At 41.0% G+C, this 18,921-nt stretch overlaps 1 long non-coding RNA gene across 1 annotated transcript; it reads left to right on the top strand.

The window, feature by feature from the left end:
* The first annotated feature begins 17,425 nt into the window (after nt 1-17,425).
* LOC125296793 lies at nt 17,426-18,700 on the top strand. The gene is made up of 3 exons (XR_007193862.1): nt 17,426-17,640; nt 18,476-18,555; nt 18,662-18,700. It is a non-coding gene; the product is annotated as an uncharacterized LOC125296793 (long non-coding RNA).
* The last annotated feature ends 221 nt before the right edge of the window (nt 18,701-18,921 follow it).

Here is an 18,921-nt window from a genome sequence, read left to right as displayed (position 1 = left end):
ACAAAAGCAGATAGTGTGATAAAGCCAGGCTCAAAATTGTTTTTCCAAGGTAAACACGTGTACTTGGTTGGGTGAGTTGGTGAAAACCTTTAAGAAACTTGGTAAGGAGGCAGTGTTGACCTATGGACAGACAGATTAAGAAATTAAGTGTGCCATGCAAAACTAGAAAAGCGCTCCGAGAGTGCAGACCTCCGCGAATGGGGGTGCGCAAAACAGCGAGAGGGAGAGACAGAGAGAGAGAGAGAGTGTCACTTGAAATGTAAACAATGTTCTTTCTAAAATAAATGTCTAATATGAATGTCTATATATGTCTATAAATGTGTATATAAAAATGTCTTTGTGGTTCAGCAGCATGTCGGTGAGACTCACAAAGGCTGGCGGATGGACAGTGGCCGTCTCGTTGTTGGTCAGAGTGATGCGGGCAGCATCTATGTCTTCCAGGTCCTCGTCGCTTTGGTAGGCTTCGTCTGCCTCGGCGCCGGGATCGTCCTCACCAGGCCAATACACCTCCTCCTCGGGGGCTGGGCCATCGTCGACAAGACCGTCGAGGGAGAAAGCCTCTGAGCAGCGGCAGGAGGAGCAGGCTGTGGCTGGCTGGTGGACAGCTCGTCAGCTGGCTTCCCTTGACTACTCTCAAAGGTGACGAGGGCATCTAGCATGATGTCATCGTCATCACACCACGACGCGCAAGATGGAGCAGCGGCAGCAGCCGACGGAGTGGCTGTAGGAGGAGCAGATGGAGTGGCCGCAGCAGCAGACGGAGTGGCAGCAGGACGAGCGGCGCCCGACTGAGACTTCTGTGAAATACAGGTAGGTATCAGCTTTATGTTTTCTGTTATGCATCAGATGTTACAGTGTTATTAGGAGAATTAGGACAACTCAACAAGCATACCTCTTTCTCCAAAATGTACGCCCGGAAGCGCTTGAGGGACTTGGTGGTGATGTCACCCTCCTTTTTAAGCAGCCACTGCTTCACAGCGGCATGAGCATCCCGCGCTTTCTTTCTTTCTTGTTCACTCCCAGCTTGTGGGTCAGCCTGGTGGCGTGCATGGCCACCCAATCCCAATCCTCCCCCACCTTTTTTTATGCAGCCCTTGCCACTTAATCTACTAAACCCCTCTTCTACCCCCACTTTGCACAAATAGGCTGACACCAGACATAATATCACTGCATTTCTTACTTCCAGTAACTATATGCATGTGACAATAAACTTCCTTGTATCCTTGTATCCTTGTGTATGCAGGCTGTACCAGCTCCACATTTCAAGGAAGGTGAAGGACTTGAACTGCCCCTGGCCGTAAATGGCCCGATCCACGTTGACCTCAAGGTGACAAGAGACGGGGGGGAACAGCGCCACATAGCTCATCAGGCTGTCCTTCAGCCACCCGTCATTGATGGGAGTTTTTCTCTTTGGGTCCTGGGTCTCCTCCAAGTGGCGGTCAAGAACACTGAAACACACACACACACACACACACACACACACACACACACGTCATGGTTAGTTTAAGAAGACCAAGGAGATTGTTGTTGACTTCCGTAGAGGTCACACCCAACACCTGCCACTGACCATCGACGGTGCTGTGGTGGAGAGAGTGAGCAGCACCAAATTCCTGGGGGTGCACATCAGTGAAGACCTCTCCTGGACCACCAACACTGCATCACTGGCGAAGAAAGCTCAGCGCCGCCTGTACTTCCTGCGGAAACTCAGGCGAGCAAGTGCTCCACCAGCCATCATGACCACATTCTACCGAGGCACCATTGAGAGCATCCTCTCCAGCTGTATCGCTGTGTGGGGAAGCTGCACTGAATACAACAGGAAAGCCCTGCAGCGCATAGTGAACACAGCTAGAAGGATTATTGGTGCTTCTCTCCCTCCCTGAAGGACATTTACACCTCCCACCTCACCCGCCAAGGCGACCAAAATTGTGAGTGATGCAAGTCACCCCGCTCACAATTTGTTTGATCTACTGCCCTCTGGGAAGAGGTACAGAAGCCTGCGCTCCCGCACCACCAGACTCACCAACAGCTTCATACACCAGGCTGTTAGGATCCTGAAGTCTCTCCCCCCTCTCCCCCGTCCACCCTCAGCTACATAACATCCTGGACTTTTTGACCCAAAATGGCTGCCTTGCACTACTCCACTTGCACTACTCCACTTGTACACTTGCAACTTGTTGTTGTTGTCCAGTTGTCCTGAACACTTCTGAACACACTTCTGCTGGTCTTACATAACTTGCACCACTATGCCACTTCCATACTTAGGTCAAACAAAACTACCTCAGCCATTTATTGGCCTGACTTTTGCACTATTATATTGACTGTCTACTGTATGCACAATTGCACAATTTCTACCAAATTTTGCTGCTCTTATTTCTTCATTGTATGTGCCTTCTTATTTTTACTTTTTATATTGTTTACTTGAATGTTATGTTTGTCTGTGGACCTAATTGGTAAAATATGTCTTGTCTCCACCGTGGGATAGTAGGAAACGCAATTTCGATCTCTTTGTATGTCTTGACATGTGAAGAAATTGACAATAAAGCAGACTTTGACTTTGAAGAAACGGACAACTGTACGCTGTTTGGTTTGGTTTTCTTCAATGTTGCAATGTACTTACTATTTGATGTAGCCGACATCATTCTCGACCAGCCATTTGAAGCTCCTCCCAAAGTACCAGCCGAATGTCAGACCCAGTTGTCCCAGGTACTGGGCCTCCGTAGGGTTGTCAATGTGACAGCGTTTTTTTGCTGGAGACAAAAAAAAACATTTTGAACATTTTATTACCTTAGTGAGCAAGCCAGCAAAAGCTCTACTGCAGTGCATTAGGTTGTCATTATGCCATGATGTTACCTTCTCTGTAGGCCGTCTTTGGCTCCCGCAGCAGCTTGTTAACACTCAGGCTTTTGCCCTGCGCGGCCTTGGCCTCTTTTGAGGCCCGTAGCATGCATTGTTGCCTCTCTACTGGCACGCTAGTGTCCAGTATCTCTAACACTGGCAGCAGTGGATCCATATCTGACATTGGTAACAGTCAATTAACATTAAAACGTTAAAACCATTATGCTTTACTCGTCATTATGCTTTACTTTACGTTAGTCAACATATAACCAGTGCGCGCTCTCATTCTCCCTACTGAGAGCATCTCTCTCTAGCTGCTACTCAAGTTCCCGCGCAGCCTGAACAAGCTCTCTAACTAAGGAAATATCAAGGAAATATACACTTTTGCACAATTTTATACACACCCCATTCGTAGTGTGGCTTAAATGTCCATTTTTTATCATTTCTATGTAGTTTTACTTTTTTTCCCCCCCAACTATGGCTTTCCCGCGCTAACGTGCTAACAAAATTGGCTTTGGTCTAATTCACCAAGGTAAGCATAAAACCGAATTCCAACGTAAACACTATAGAAAAAATTAATACCTACATAAATGAGATTAAACAAATTAAACCCTTAACTGAGCATGTCGAACATGTAATAGCAGAGTTATAAATGCTATGCTGAGAAGATGCAGGATGCTAACGTTAACGTTAAGCTACATTGGATGCATGCATGCAGGTAGGCTAACCTTTCTTTCAAATTAAGTTATCATTCCTGTACTTAAACATTCATTTAGAAGGAATTAGCTTCATAATAGTCATTACCTTGCGGTATGTGTTTGTAGAATTTGATTGCTGTTTTGACTCGCCTTGCCGTTGCTTGGGTTCTCGTCCGTTAGTCGATGAAAGGGTTTCGCGCACCTGCCTGAAATGTTTTTATAGACAGTCTCGCAATCGGATTGGATATAAACGTAGACTCTGGCGCAATCGGAGGCTGACTATTAACTAACGTTAACGACCGCCAAAGATGAGTTCTGCTCTCTGGTATGTTCCAAGTCTACGATGAATGTAGACTCTGGGCCAATGACGAGCCAAAAGCGTAGCCCGCGAACTTGAGTCAGGCCCCTTTACTTTAACTGGTAGTCTACGTTGGCCGCCGCGATCGTAGACAGTTTGGCTCTCTGATTGGCTCAGAGTCTACAGTGAAGGTAGACTCTGGGCCAATCCGAGAACCAAACTGTCTACTGTACAACGTGGACTACGGTAGACATCATGTCTGCCAAGCGAAAACATAACCGCCTCCTGGATCCAGACGGTAATCTGGATCACTCCCAAACTTTTTGAGTTATCTTGCGAACAAACAGATGAACAGACAAACAAACAAACAGACAAACAAACCCTGATGAAAACATAACCTCCTTGGCGGAGGTAATAACTATATAACAGCATGCACACACAAACCCACAAGAACTATATACAATATGCAAAATAACCATATCCAGCATGCACACGTACACAAATGCACAATAACTATATACAAGAACTATATACAATGTGTATGTGATTTTGGCCCATTCTTTTAAATAGATAGTCTTTTAATATTGAAGATTCCAGGGGTCCCTCTTGTAAATCCTGATCTTTAGGTAACTTCCAAAACTGTTCAATTGGATTTAAGTCAGGGCCTTGATTTCCTTTCTCTGAAACCAATTGAGAGTTTCCTTTGCTGAATGCGTTGGATCACTGTCCTGCTGGAAGGTCTAGCCATGTCTCATCCTCATTGTCCTGGTGGATGGCAAGATTCTCCCATAAAAAATGGCTCCATTCATCATTCCTTCAACTGTATGAAGTCTGACAGTACCATGAGATGAAAAACAGCCCCACACTGTGATGCCTCCACCTCCAAACTTCACTGTTGGTATGGTAGTTTAATAGTGATGCAGAGTGCCATTTCTCCTCCAAATATGGTGTGTAGTATGACATCCAAAGAGTTACATTTTGCTCTTAACTGACCATAATACATTCTCTCAGTATTTCATAGGCTTGTCCAAATGTTGTGTAGCAAACTTTCAATGAGCTTCGACATGTTTTTCTTCAGTGATGGTCATGCGGGGTGAGCGTGCATAGAGGCCATGGCGGTGAAGTGCAATACCTATGATTTTCTCTGTAACAATTGAACCTGCTGCCTCCAAGTCTTTCTGGAGCTTTCTCCAAGTGGTCCTTGGCTCTTAGGCTACACTTCTGACTATCCTTCTGACTTCCTGGTCAGAAATCTTGTGAGGAGATCCTGTACATGGCCGATTGATGATGCAGTGATGTTCCTTCCACTTGCAGATAATGGCTCCAATACTACTTACCTGATGATTCTGAAGTTTTGAAATGCATCTGTAACCAGTTCCATTGATATGTTTTGCAACAATAATGTTGCAAAGGTCTTGAAAGAGCTCTTTACTTTTACCCATCATGAAAAGTTTCTTGTGTGACAACTTGGTAACGAAAAACCTTTTTATAGCATATATATATATATATATATATATATATCAATATGTACTAACCCAGCTTATATTCATTTGCACAGATAGGAGGGATAATTACTCTCTAACTATGTATAGATTCCAGCTCGTTCCTTGCCATTCCAAGTGTTCAATACTTTTTCCCTGTGCCATCAGGCTGGGTTCACCCAGCCTAGTCCATAGGCACCCGATATTGTTTAATTTTCCGATTGAGATATCCACGCTCTGGCTATTCTAAATGCAAAAATACATCAAACGCACAAACTAGATCCTAATAGAAAGCTGTTAGCTTCCCTAAGCTACAGGTAGGCTTATAAGGTAGGCCTATTTACAACATAAATTGTCAATAGGCTATGCTGGCGACAAAAATAAAATCTCCTTTGGAAACCAATGGCTTACGCCTTACAGTATTAAGCGGACTTAAACTGCCATATCCTATCCTTATTAGACGTTCTCTGCGGTAAACTACAGTCCTTGTAGGAAGCGTCCATTGTTTTTCCAACCCACTTTTAACTTCCAACAAAATTACGTCTCACTGCAACGATGCGCCATCTAGTGGACAAACGACTACTTATCGCCAATACTGGAAATGCAGCCATGATGATGATGATGATGATGATGATGACGGTTCGGGGCCCAGCACGCGGGAGTGGCCCCTGGGGACGAAACAAAAATTTTCCGTATAAGTCTAGTGGGGCTACATACCCACCAAATTTCATGTACCCCCGTAGTTCGGTGTCCCGGTATCGTGATTTTCAAAAAGCGCTTTAGCCTTGGCTATAAGAGCAAACCATGCATGCATTCATCACCAATGTGCGCGTCCCAATAAGAGATAATTGGAAAACTTTATTTGCCTAATAGCGTTTCATTCATTAACCTATCTTCAGTTTTAGTTTAGCCTATGTTTCTAGGTCAAATTGCCAATGAGATTAACAATTCTGTTGCATAAAGAAGCATTGGAGAGAAAATGGTGAGGGCGAGCGCATAGTGCGAATTTGTGCCAATTTAACTTGTGGCTTGTGACCATGTCTTGCAGACTATTTGCCCGTAAAGAAAAAAAATGATAATGATATCCAGTCCAGTCCAGAAGTCCAGTACCTCCCAATTATGGAGGGGTAATTCGCATTCTTCCTGAGCCTGCCACTCAGATGTGGCACGCATGCAGGTGACTCCCCATTTTAAACTACTGCCGTCATCAATGCTTGTGAACATTCAAGTTAGAACGCAAGTTAGAATTAATAAATATCCACCTGAAAAACCTTGATCCGCACAAATCAACCAACCTGAATGATATTCTGAAAGCAAAACTGGATTAATGACTTGTCAGTGAAGCTGTCATCAAAATGTCCATCTGCCTTCATCTGATCAAAATGGTCCATCCAGAACTGGATACATTCACTACGCAAGGTACACCACCAGCGTTCGATTCTTTGATTGCCTGTGCTTGGACCCATAATTACAGAATCGGCTGAAATGATATCATCGGTGCCTCGCATGAAACTTTGCATTGTTGCAATGTGACTGTTCTCAGTTCCGTGATCTAACCTGACCTTAAGTGGACAACTTCGCCGATGTCACAGCATCTAAGTAGTACCCAGCAATAATCGTGGATCACTGTTGGTTTTGTATGCTTCAAGCCATATTATCTTTCGCGAGAAGCCATCTATGCAGCCACTGATGCAGGCGCCGTGACGGCTTCAGTTTATCGTATCCGTCTATATGCCACACATAATTCGCCCACGACTGACATACACACGGCGTCTCAAGCGGTGTCTTGCTCGCAAAATCTACGCCACCACCATCCATTAGTCTTAACATCAGACGGACAGTTTCTCGGTCCGTAATTATGCCAGCCATCCAGCACTTCTGGTGCATCCATCTATAGCCATGCAATTGACCCGAAGTCTGGAGTTGCTGATGGATGAACTCTGCAACTTCAGCAACATCAGTTTTATTGCTTTGCGCCAGAGGTGAGGTCTTTGCAAGGTTCTCTGTAAAGTCACGGAGGCTTATTTCAATATTATGCTCTTCATGTAAAAGCGTTTGTATCTCATTGTTTGTAAAACCACGTCGAAAATAGTTTTCAATGATCGAATCCATCTTGAATGACCACGGAAATATAAGGGGCAAAGCTTTTCCTATTTAGTCATAGCGAAATATGTCAGAATAACGAGATAGGTATCTCAGAATAACGAGATACTATGTCACAATAACGAGATACTAATGACATAGTATCTCACAATAATGAGATATAATAGATCAGAATTTTTTTTTATGTGGCGCAAACGGGCTTCCATAGACAACAGCTCTTCAACTTTGGCCCGTTAAAATGTGTATGAACAGTCTAGCGACGCATTTCATCAAGGCCCATTTGGACATGTCAGTTATTTGCACCACTGGTTAGATGTAAAACAGCATTTCATTTCAGACTACTGTTACTTAATTTGTGAATTAACAATAACGTTTCAGACTACTGTTACTTAATTTGTGTATTGACAATAAAGTATTACATGAACTAAAGATGACTAAAATCTTATGTAGAAGAAGAAACATTCACAAAAAATCCATCCATCCAAAAATGACCTTTGTTTTTGATAGCTGTTGAAAACGGCATGGAACTGACAGATGTTTTTGTTCATAAATAAATAAATAAATAAATAAATAAAATTATGCTGATACCTTTTGCTTTTCCCAAATACAATGTAGCCTACAGGTGTAAGTGACCTTTCATCAATCCAGTTGCAATGGATGAACTGTGATGAACTGCCCTACCTGTGATTGTTTAGAGATTTTAAAGGTTTTATAACAATGCTACATCTTCTTTGGCTATTCTACAATCTATTCACCTTTTCAGCACTAGTAGGCTACTTTCTGTGCAGCCGCACACACACACACACTCAGGCATGCCAAACAAGCATACACAAAAGTTTCAAGAGTGGGGGATGGAGTAAAATATGGAGACAAATTGAAGTGTGCTTTATTTTCGCGGGACGGATGTACAGGACTGAGCGGCGGTCATATTTTGTACCGCTATGCGGTACATCTAGCTTGGATGTGTGGTGGCTTTAACCACATAAAAACAAATTGAAATAACATTTTGTACTATAGAAACATTATATAATTCGAAACATGCATTATTCTAGCTATATTAATGGCATAGTGCATGCTATTTCCATAACCGCGAAATACGCGCATCACCATGACGGCAATGAGTGGTTAAAATCTAAAATAACAAATACTTGAAGTATACTATACTTGAACGGTTTTGTTCAGAGCTGTAAATGCAACTGTATTTGACAGAGGACAGATGTAGGTTGCTAGTGACAAAATATTAACTTTCAGTGTTTTACAATGTCTTTGTAAATTACGTTTCATTAAAAAGTGTTTCATTTGTCCCGGTTCTCCATCAGCCTCGGCATTGCTCCTGACCGTCCATCTATCTCGGCACAGGTCCTCGGGTCAGCACACCTCTGCGACGCAACGTTTTACAAAAGATAGAAGTGCCCGAGATATGACTTCATCAGCACGCAGCGTATGCAAATAATAACAAAGAAATGGAACAGTGATGGGTGTGTGGGTAGAAGGCGTGAGATGAGATGAGGATGGGGAAAAAGTGAGAGTGAGGGGAGGGGGGATGAAGATTCACCTCCAGCTATCTGATGCATGTTTTAATGGAAATGTTCACGGCCACCTTATAAAAAAAAAAAAACGCGAGAGAGACACGCTCAAGTCGCCTCCTACGCCCGGTGCAGCGACCTGGCTCTTAATAGTCTGTGGAGATGCCTCTCGCTAATAATGAATCCCTCCAATGCCAGGCTTTTCAAAATGTCTTTGTATTTCATTCCCAGCCTAAAATAGCACTACCATACTATCCCTGTCCATTGTGTGACAGCGACTGTAACTGTTTGTCCAGTGCACAGCCTATAGGCCTACCTATTTCGTGGCCACAAATTACTATTTCGTGGGAACGAATTAATATTTCGTGGCCACAAATTACCTATTTTGTGGGAACGAATTAATATTTTGTGGCCACAAATTAGTACTTTGTGGGAACGAATTGCTATTTCGTGGCCACAACTTATTATTTTGTGGGAACGAATTGCTATTTCGTGGCCACAACTTTTTCCCCATGACATATCCGGGGCTCCGTACCTTAATTAATACTAATGTCTGTAGAAAATTTCATGCGAATAGCCTCACTGGAAGTATACTATAAAAAAATGTTGACTTGTTCAATACTTATTTCCCCCGCTGTATAGCCTATAGGTTTAGAGTCTCTGAAAGCACAGTTTCTAACATTCTGAGATCCTGGCTACCCGTGATGGTAACAATTTTAAAATCTGTTATTAACTGGCCAACAAAGGGTGCCGTCCTTAAAAATATGCCCAAAAGATTCGGGAAACATTTCAAGAGATGTCGATGTATAATTGACTGTACAGAGATTTTCATGGAGAGACCTAGCAACTTGACAGCTAGAGCTCAGACCTGGTCCAACTTCAAACATAATAATACGGTTAAGTACCTGGTGGGAATAACTCCTGCAGGGGCAGTTTCATTCCTGTCCAAAGGATGGGGTGGGAGAGTGTCGGATAAACAAATAACACTGGAATCAAAATTTTTGGACCTTGTAGAGCCAATGGATGAATATTTAGCAGACAGGGGATTCTTAATAAGAGACGAACTAAAGGAAAGAGTCAGTTACCTGCATGTGAAATAGACTCATCAAGACGACTGTCACGTGTGAGAATACATATAGAAAGAGTTATAAGCCGATGGAAGAGTTTCAAAATTTTGCATTCTATCATTCCAGTTTCCCAAGTGAGCCTTTTGGATGATATGGTGATAGTTTGTGGTGCCCTTACGAATTTCTGCAAATCTGTAGTGCCCAGATAAAATATGTGTATGTATGTATGGTCCCTGGTCTTCTGACCACCAGGGAGAGTTGTAACAAATGTATTGTGCCGGTAAAAGGATGAACTCAGAACAGTAATGCTTTTTTAGTCTTTCGCTTTTAAAGTGCTCCTTTTGGAGAAACCTTTCATACTATAAGCTTTTTTGTAGATTGTGATAACTGTGATGCTATTTGCACTGTTATGATTGTTGTATGATTGATGATTAGATGGAAATAATCACCAAATAGAACTTGGATTGAATTACTGTGTCTTCATTTAATGTACAGCAAATTACCAAATGTCAATTGAAATGAATAAATTACATTACATTACAAATTACATGAAATGAATAAATGTCAATTTCAACAACAGTTACTGTATTTCATTCAGATAGATACATAACATCAAAGAAAATGTATTAATGCATTGTCTAGAAATAGAAACATATAAACAAGTGCTGGTATTGTTATTTTGACTGGGACAACTGACTCAGCTAATGTTATAGGCTATACAAAGCTTGGGCCAGGCGATTTAATAAAATGACTAGGCATACATTGTAAAATTAGTTTTAGCTAAGAACACAAGGCAGGCACAGACACCCAAATAGTCAGTGAGGAGTCAGTCAATCAAACATTTATTACATATTATTACACAAGTATTCATTCTAAATATGAAATAGTTTGTACAAAGATATCTTGACATATTTACAGATTTAATGAATTAGAAACATGAAAACATGACATCTTAATTATGAGTAACCTTTTTAAGTTTCCTGCATTGTTGTTGTACATTTTTGTGGCTTAACTCCCTATTTTTGAATTTCAGTGCATACTGCACACGGACACTGACAAATGTACAGACAAGTTTTGATTTGACTGTTGTACGTTGCTTGACTGTAAATGGCCTGGTTGATTTTAGAGCATTTTTCTCTCGTCATTTTTTTGTCATTGAATACTTCCCGAAATACACATTCAAAATTGCAGGAATAGATCTGTGAGCCGAAATCTGCTTGTGTAGTGTTGTATGCTTTGTGGTGGATAAATAAATGTGCTGGGTCATTAATGTGTTTTTCAGTGGACACGAGTACACTTCTGCATGTGTCACACTCATGTGCAGTTACACAGCGACGACACAGATAACCAGCAATGTAGGCTAGAGTGTTCTGCTCAGGGATGTCAAGGTAGACACTGGTGTATGGCGTGCTTTTTGTTTGTTGCAAGTTAGAATGTGCAGATCTTAATTTACACTGTGATGTCTTGCCTATGTCTTTCAGTGTTGAGACATATTTGTCAGTGTCTGGGACACAGTTGGCCCCAACAACTGGTCTGATTAGTTCTGCCACCATGACCATCCTCAGTGCACACCTGAACTCCTTTGCCGAAGGGTTATCACGACAACCACCTTTCCTCCTCACTGTAGCAAACGGATTTTCGACGATGTCCTGATTTAATCTGGAGGTGAACATATATTGCAGCTTGTGAGTGGACTGTAGGTGGTCCCACAGCTGACAGAAGCTATAGCAAGTAACCATCCTTTGATGAAAAGGACACTTTTTGATCCCACTACCTCTAAGTTTTTAAGGACTGGGATGCATGCCTCAAAGAATTTCAAAAGGCCAGATTTGTGTGAGAGTGGGCGCTTAAGTGGTTTTGTGTCCCTGAAAAACCTGCCATTAAAGGAGTCGAACAAGCTATCTATGAGTTAAATAAACTCGGCTGTATGAACAGCTTCTCCAGGGATTTTGCCTAAGGCCATGTAGGTATAAAGACCTGCTGCAACAGGGTGGCTCAGTACCTGGGCTGCTTTGTTTACCCTCATCTTTGAGAAGCTGTTTAGTTGAAAATGGCCTTTTGTTAATTTTGGTGCCTTTCGAATTGGCAATTGGGAATCGAATTCAAAAAACTTCCGGAGGTACGACCACCTTTGGGTGTTTGCTGTTTAATCCGAAATGTATACTTTTCAAGATTTGACCTTGTGTTTTTCAGCAGGTGTGGCGGATCATGCAATGCAAAGATTGTTTTCTTAAGCATGTACAAAGAAAGGCTGCTCAGGGGTGATGCCTAGCAGCTTAAAAAGCGAGACATTACCTGACCCCTGGTCACAGACCACAACTTAGGCCTATTGCCCTAATTTTATCCAAACACTCTTTTAGAAGAGCCTGTAAAATGTGTGCTGGGGCCGCATCTTTAGAAAGGAAATACCCCACAGGCTGCTTCCACTTCCCAGTCAAACCTCTAACCATAAACACCAAAGCATGGTTTGCCATACGCGCCGTCTTTCCCTGGGAGCCAAAATCTTCGAATCCCTCCACACTGTCACTACTGATGTTGTATGACAAGCCTGATCTTAAGCTCATCTCATCGAACGTTACCACGCACAGTCAGTCCTGTTCATGTTCGGTCATGTCATTGACACGACTGGCTAAGCTAATTTTACCTTGTTAAGACACTGCTGTAATTCCTGCACTTTTTTTTTTTTCAATCTAAATGTCCTTAGCCGTTCTTTCTTTAAAGCCCCCCTGTGTAACGTTTTCAGTTGTTTGTTAACAAAATCAACATTTACCATTCATAAATGTGGCCTCATTCATGTTTAATTAACACCAACACCAATTCGAAGCATACCCATTGGCAGAGGTGGAAAGTAACGAAATACATTTACTCACGTTACTGTATTGAGTAGTTTTTGTGTGTATTTTGTATTTTTTAAGTAGTTTATAAAATCGGTATTTTAAATTTTACTTGATTACATTTTGAGTGAAGTATTGTACTTCGCTACATCAAAAATCCCATCCGTTACTTGAGTAAAAAAAAAAAAGTTAAGACTGACGAAAACAGAAAGGGAGAGAAAAAAAATCGCGCCCTAAACCACAAGCCTAGTGATAATGATCAGCGTGTAGCCTACAACAGGGGCGTGAATCAAGCTGGCCCATGCAGTCTTTCTGAAAGTGATGGAGCTGGATCACGAGATGCATCAGATTAGCCTAACCTATGAAAGTGTATTTTCCACTATTCCAATCGGTTGTCTCAGTTCATTTTAGCACTAATGATTGCGGAGATATTTAAGCAAACACCATGGGATTTCGTGTTTTGACGTTTGTGCTCACCTTTCTTTGGAAAGAAGTTTATTAGCAGTTGTTGTTTCCCCTCATTTTGATGTCTCTCTTTTTTCCTGTTTTGGCCTTTGTTTTTAGTAACCTGACTTGGCTTTCTTGGAAAGACATTGCACCAGCAACAAAACAATTAGCGGTCCACTACTAGCGATGCTCAACTAAATAAACAAAAGATAGACTACCTTATGAATGCGTGCAGGCGGACTAAACCATTTAGCTCTTTAGCAAGGGAGAGTGAGAGTGACCTTACACAGTTTTCACTACGTTTTGTATACAAAATCCAGTCAGTCAAACTTTACATTTCGTCTGACATTCATTTTGACATTTAATTTGGAAGTTAAAATATTCAGGTAAAATAAATATATGGTGGAAATAAGTATTGAACGGCTTAATTTTTTTCAGAAACTAGCCTAAACTTCCAGTGAGTCTATTCAAATTTTCACCACACATTATATTAACACACATATAAAAAATCCAAACATAAGAGTTTTATGTATTAAAGTGGAATGACACAGGAAAAAAGTATTCGTGCCTACTGAAATTTCTTCAATACTTTGTGGAAAAGCCTTTGTTTGTAAAGGCAGCTTCAAGACATTTCCTATATGACAAAACTTATTAGTGATTTTGGCCCATTGTTCTAAACAGATTCCAGGGGTCCCTCTTGTGAATCCTGATCTTTAGTTACTTCCAGAACTATTTAATTGAATTGGCTGCCTTCAAGTCTTTCTGGAGCTTTCTCCGAGTGGTTCCTGTGCATGGCAGGTTGATGATGCAGTGATGTTTCTTCCACTTGCAGATAATGGCTCCCATGCTGCTTACTGGAAGATTCTGATGTTTTGAAATGCATTTGTAACCAGTTTCATTGATATGTTTTGCAACAATAAGGTTGCAAAGGTCTTGGGAGAGCTTTTTGCTTTTTATCCCTCATGAAATGTTTCTTGTGTGACACCTTGGTAATGAAAAACCTAGCTCATTAATATTGAGGCTACTAACTAAGCTTATATTAATTTGCACAGATAGAAAGGATAACTCCTCTCTATACAGATTCCAGCTCGTTCCTTCCCTTTCCTTGCCTTAGTGCTTTTTTTTCTTAGCGTGTTCAATACTTTCCCCTTTGTTATTCCACTTCATTACATGACTCTACTTATGGAGTTGTTTGGATTTTTATGTGTGGATTACCTGAGTTATTACTAATGCCTGGTGAAAATGTTGTGCCCCTGTATTCCACTTTTACGGGCCCTCTCCTCCATTGGGGCCCTATACTTCCCACTTTCCCCCAGTCACGACGCCCTTTAATCTTCTGAACCTTCTGCTCGTTTCCAAATATAAAAAAAAACTCTCTGCAACTCAATATTGGCCTGCCTGCCTCAGCTGCCTGTGAGGGGCTTTTCAGTTGTGCTGGATTATGGTTCACTGCAAAGCGACCCAAGGATGAGTGCAACTAACTTTGAAAATCAACTACTGCGGCCCTCGGCGGCCATATTGCAACACTTATCGTGCATCTATTTCAGCAGAAATGCGTGAGCGTAAGGCTTCACTACACCAATCTTGCTCCAGCAGCGAGATCACAACAGATGATTGGCACGATGTCTTCACAGCACACCACATGATTGGCTCAATGTATTTTACAACACACCACATGATTGGCTCAATGTCACATGTCGACGTTTTTGCCAGCGGAAGGGTTGTGATATGTGTAGACATATGATGTGTAGACAACTGCCATATTGGCGTTTGGCCCCATACATTACTATGACCCCATACATTACTATGGAGGATTTTTTTTTTTTTTTAGTGCTGTATCTCCTCATTAGAAAGTCTTTGGTAAAACTGGTTGTTCTGGTACCCACCCCCAAAAAAAAAAAAACTAAGTAACTTTTACTTAAAGTACATTTTAAATTAACTACTTTTACTTTTACTTGAGTACATTTTCAGATCGGTATTTGAACTTGTACTTGAGTAATATTTCATCAAGGTATTGGTACTTTTACTTGAGTACAATATTTTCATACTTTTTCCACCTTTGCCCATTGGCTTAGAAATACACATTTAAATCTACATAGCACAGGGTCGACTAGCCGTGTACGTGCGCCATGTTAAAATACCGGTGGCCAGCAAGGGACATAATATGCGAATACATATTCTATATATACAGTCTATGGTACACACCGTTTACTAAAAAGAAAGGTTTTGGACAACTCACTCCTTGACTGGCATGATGGCAGCGAGCAGAAAACCCAAGTGAGTTTCATTGAGTTCATGTGTAGACACACTGATGATACTTCGATGGAAGTTTCATGTTGTGTCGAGCCTCTTAGTGTTTTAAAAATAGCGATTTTGACGCAATCATGTATCAAAAAATAGTTCCCATTCAAAACTCCATTTGACCCAAAAACACGGGCAAGCTTGAAAGTGGCGCTTCAGACATAAATAGAAAATGTAATTCCAGGGAATTACGAGTGCATGAAAATGGCTGCTGAATGAAATATTGTTGAATATTGTCTAAAATATAATCTAAGTAAAAAGATGGAGGGGAGCCATAATTGATGACAGCTTACAGTTGGAATGGCCGAACCATAGACTGTATATATATATAGTTCTATATATACAGTCTATGGGCCGAACAGTTTTAGTTTAAATAGTTAAATTATTTTATAGCAAATTATTGTATTGAGGACTTATTTTGAAGTTGAAGTTGTGGGCAGAGGAAACAGTTGGCGGTAGTCATAGTTGATGACAACTGACCGTTTGAAAGGCTGAACAGTTAAATAGTTGGAGTTAAAATGGTTAAATTATTTAAAATGGAATTATTGTAGTGAGGAGTTTTACTATGAAACAGTTGTGGGCAGAGGAAACAGTTGACGGGAGTCAAAGTTGATGACAACTGACTGTTGCTAGAGTAGTTATGGTGGTTGCTATGCTGGTTGCTAAGTTAATGTTGGTTGCTAGGTTTTAACTGTGAATGTGGTTGCTAGGCTGTTGCTAGGGTACTTGAAGTTGATAGTATATTTTTACTACCATATTTCTCTTAAGACTCAATCAGGACGATGCAAGATCAGGATCCAGGCTTTATTCTTTTCAATGAGGGGCCAGTGGCCCTCAAGGGAGAGAAGTACATGTTTGTTTCACCCCATCATGGATTTCACCAGATTCTCAGTATTCTCTGACTTCTCTGAAACAGTCTACTAACTTTATGTTACAAACAAAAGGAGTGACCTCTAGGTCCAACCCAGTTTGAATATGCAATAGAAAGGGAGGATGAGGATTAGGCCTTCATCAGGTCTGGTCAGCTTCTATTGTCTTTTAATTAAAACTACCCCCTTTCCTGGGAAGTCCTTCAGAGGCCTGGACACATGGTGTTCTACAAACATTAACATTTCACACCTATCTAAAGAACATGAGGAGAGATATCTTATATATATCAGAAATATCACTTATAGAATGTTCCAAACATTCTCACAATCAAATCATTACAATCCTTGTACTGAGACTATTACAATGATGCCAAACATGAATACATTTACAGTTAATAACACAAACATATAATTCAGCTAAAGTTAACTATAAGGTCTTTGTTTAACCCAAAGACAGAACAGAGGAGATTGACAGATGGTAGGAGCCAGTGGGGAGCATTTCACACCTACATCTGCATTGAGAAAGAGAATACCCTCTAAATGTAAATGTGGCTAAGCCTCCACCAAGTCTGGGGCAAGAAACGGTCATATAAAATTATTTCCTTCAAAGTCGTTTCTAGGTTGTTGCTAGGGTGTCCATGGTAGCTACTATCAGAAATAAAGGAGTTACTACAGTGATTTGCTAGAATAATCATGTTGGTTGCTATGGAAACTGACATAGATGCTTAATTTCAATGGTTGCTAAATTGGTTGCTAGGTAGGTGGTTTAATATAGTAGGCTCAGGGCCGGCCCGAGACATAAGCGAACTAAGCGGCTGCTTGGGGCCCCCTGGCCACCAGGGGGCCCTCAATCGAGTTTCTTTTTTTTTTTTTTACATAATAAATAACGTAAAAGTGACGTCAATGAATGAATAAATGAAACAATTAATAATTCAAAACAAGAAAATTCTGATTTCATGATCAAAATGCCTGCCTACCTCTACTGTGTCTGCCAGCCTTTGAGTCATGCGCATAAACTAGCCACCTCGGGTGCATAGACAATTCGGACAGACACTCTATCAAGTTCAAAAATCGGAAGAGACGGTAATGTTAAGAAAAGTCACAAAAAAGGACGTATCCCTCTGGTGCTGAAAACAGAAAGAAGAAAATGACAGAGGAGGAGAAAAACGAGCAAGAGACAGGTATGTTTGCATGATTATTTACAGTATGTTTTGTGCTTGAGGTAGCTAGCTAGCTGTCATGATCTAATATAAGCCATCCCCAGAGCTAAATCCTCGCCATCAACAGAGAAATGTCTCCCATTAATATATATTTATCTAGGTGTATTTCAGATGTCAAGGATATTGGGATTGTTTTGGATGTTCAATCAAGCATGTACCCTAGCCATAGGTGGGCTTATGTTGTAAATTAAAGTTAGCTAGCTGACTGAAGTGGACATTAGCACTACAGTAGCTACATGAAAACGTAGCTGAAGGCAAATTTACCACAGAGGGATTGTTTCTGATTTCGCACCTGAAAGTGTTGATAGTTTATTACTGTTCTATAATATGTGACATAGTGGTAAGTCTGATAGCAACAGCAGGCTAAGCCCAGGCTCCCAGTCCCAACCCCAACCCATTGACTAGCGCGACTCTGGGCATCGGTAACGTTCCAGCTTCATAGGCAAAGATGGAACAGTACGTGCGCTCTGGTCTAAGATCTTTGGAGAGAGATGGTAGTGTTTGAGAAAATATACCATGTTGGGTGGGGAGACTTCTGTGATGGAAATAAACTTACATTTGATTAAGATAGTGGCAAGTGATGTAGCGGTGCTACCCTAATATTTAGGCTGCAGAAGATCACCATGTTAAACGTTCACCACTGCAATTAAGTATACTTTTGATTATGCCTCATTTGCCAACAGAATATGAATTGTTACATGTGGAATTGCTTGTTGATGAGTGTAAGTAATGATAGCAAAATAAACTCATTCTGCTCGATCAACTATGCACTTATGCAATATATTTTTTTTTTCAGAGACACTGTTGAAGTACTTTGGAGCACATCTCTACAACTACCTAACTCTACCTCATCAAGTGGCTGATATGACACAGAAGGTGAGGTTTTCTTGATGGCAAATGGTTACATAGCCTGTTAATATGACATGACACGTTTAACATAGTTTTTGTTTTATTTATTTATGTATTTATTTAATCATTGCAGGTTCATCCACTGCAGAGTTGCAGATACCTGAAAGCCAGGAACGAAGTAGGAATAAGTATCTATTTTTTTTGGGACATTTTATTTTTGATTATTAATGTTTGTCTATTTTGGTTTTATTTTGTAGTTGAAGATTGCTCATTTAATGCACATTTGCTTGATTTGTTCTGCAAATCTGTTGAAAAACAGGTCATTAAACGGATGTACTTGTTTACAACAAATACAAATGCTGTTGTATTTTGTTATTTGTCAATTCAACTTCA

This window comes from Alosa alosa, chromosome 6 (genome assembly GCF_017589495.1).
Source record: "Alosa alosa isolate M-15738 ecotype Scorff River chromosome 6, AALO_Geno_1.1, whole genome shotgun sequence".
NCBI classification, from domain to species: Eukaryota; Metazoa; Chordata; class Actinopteri; order Clupeiformes; family Clupeidae; genus Alosa; species Alosa alosa.
The sequence above is the reverse complement of the archived record's forward strand: the minus strand, read 5'-3'. Positions and strand labels throughout refer to the sequence as shown.